Source organism: Lolium rigidum, chromosome 6, assembly GCF_022539505.1.
Source record: "Lolium rigidum isolate FL_2022 chromosome 6, APGP_CSIRO_Lrig_0.1, whole genome shotgun sequence".
NCBI lineage: Eukaryota > Viridiplantae > Streptophyta > Magnoliopsida > Poales > Poaceae > Lolium > Lolium rigidum.
Window position 1 is genome coordinate 359,012,833 of NC_061513.1, and position 2,094 is coordinate 359,014,926.

The following is a 2,094-nucleotide window of genomic DNA, read 5'->3' on the forward strand; positions in this document are numbered from 1 at the left end:
CTAGCTAGCAAACCGTAGATTAACACCAATTAAAATATACATGGCCTATATCGATCATGTTGTATAACATATCCCCGAGATTCATTAATTAATTATATAATTATCGTGATAAATTAATTAACTTGAATTTTGACAAGTTCTCTCGAATGAAAACACATTTGATTAAGTTGCCTCATAATATATATATATATTAGTGTGCATGCATGGCCTACAATGCATTCGTGCATATATTTTAATGTATATTTGAACATATATATTCTTGGGGATTTCAATCTCGATCTCTCTCTCTCGATCATCTATATATCGTTGGTGGCCCAAAAACACACATATATACGCATGCACTTTATGCGTAAAGGCGCGCGCGGGTGCCTCTAATAATGTGTGTGCGCACTCGATCGATGATCCCTAAACCTTAAACAACCCCTAAAACCTTAAATCCCTAATCCCTAATAATCCCTAATCCCTAATCCCTAAACCCTAAACACCCTAAACACTAAACCCTAAACCCTAAACCCTAATCCTAACCCTAACCCTAACCCTAAACCCTAGCTAACCCTAAACCCTAAACCCTAGACCCTAAACCCTAGACCCTAAACCCTAACCCTAACCCTAACCCTAACCCTAAACCCTAGCTAACCCTAAAACCCTAATTAAACCCTATGTATAGGCCAACGACACCTAATTGTGCATCGAGCAGAGCCGGGGGTGCCTCGCGGTCCTCTAATTAAATTAAATGTGCCATGCATTAACCCTAAACCATATATATGTAACTAACCCTAGCTAGCTAATCAACCCTACTTAATTAAAACACATAACCCTAAACTATACTAGCTAGCTATAACCCGATCTAATAAAAACATGCTCTATATGTAGCAACTAGCTAGCAAACCGTAGATTAACACCAATTAAAATATTCATGGCCTATATCGATCATGTTGTATAACATATCCCTGAGATTCATTAATTAATTATATAATTATCGTGATAAATTAATTAACTTGAATTTTGACAAGTTCTCTCGAATGAAAACACATTTGATTAAGTTGCCTCATAATATATATATAATTAGTGTGCATGCATGGCCTACAATGCATTCGTGCATATATTTTAATGTATATTTGAACATATATATTCTTGGGGATTTCAATCTCGATCTCTCTCTCTCGATCATCTATATATCGTTAGTGGCCCAAAAAACACACATATATACGCATGCACTTTATGCGTAAAGGCGCGCGCGGGTGCCTCTAATAATGTGTGTGCGCACTCGATCGATGATCCCTAAACCTTAAACAACCCCTAAAACCTTAAATCCCTAATCCCTAATAATCCCTAATCCCTAATACCTAAACCCTAAACACCCTAAACACTAAACCCTAAACCCTAACCCTAACCCTAACCCTAACCCTAACCCTAACCCTAACCCTAAACCCTAGCTAACCCTAAACCCTAAACCCTAGACCCTAAACCCTAACCCTAACCCTAACCCTAACCCTAACCCTAAACCCTAGCTAACCCTAAAACCCTAATTAAACCCTATGTATAGGCCAACGACACTTAATTGTGCATCGAGCAGGCCAGGGGTGCCTCGCGGTCCTCTAATTAAATTAAATGTGCCATGCATTAACCCTAAACCATATATATGTAACTAACCCTAGCTAACTAATCAACCCTACTTAATTAAAACACATAACCCTAAACTATACTAGCTAGCTATAACCCGATCTAATAAAAACATGCTCTATATGTAGCAGCTAGCTAGCAACCCGTAGATTAACACCAATTAAAATATACATGGCCTATATCGATCATGTTGTATAACATATCCCTGAGATTCATTAATTAATTATATAATTATCGTGATAAATTAATTAACTTGAATTTTGACAAGTTCTCTCGAATGAAAACACATTTGATTAAGTTGCCTCATAATATATATATAATTAGTGTGCATGCATGGCCTACAATGCATTCGTGCATATATTTTAATGTATATTTGAACATATATATTCTTGGGGATTTCAATCTCGATCTCTCTCTCTCGATCATCTATATATCGTTGGTGGCCCAAAAAACACACATATATACGCATGC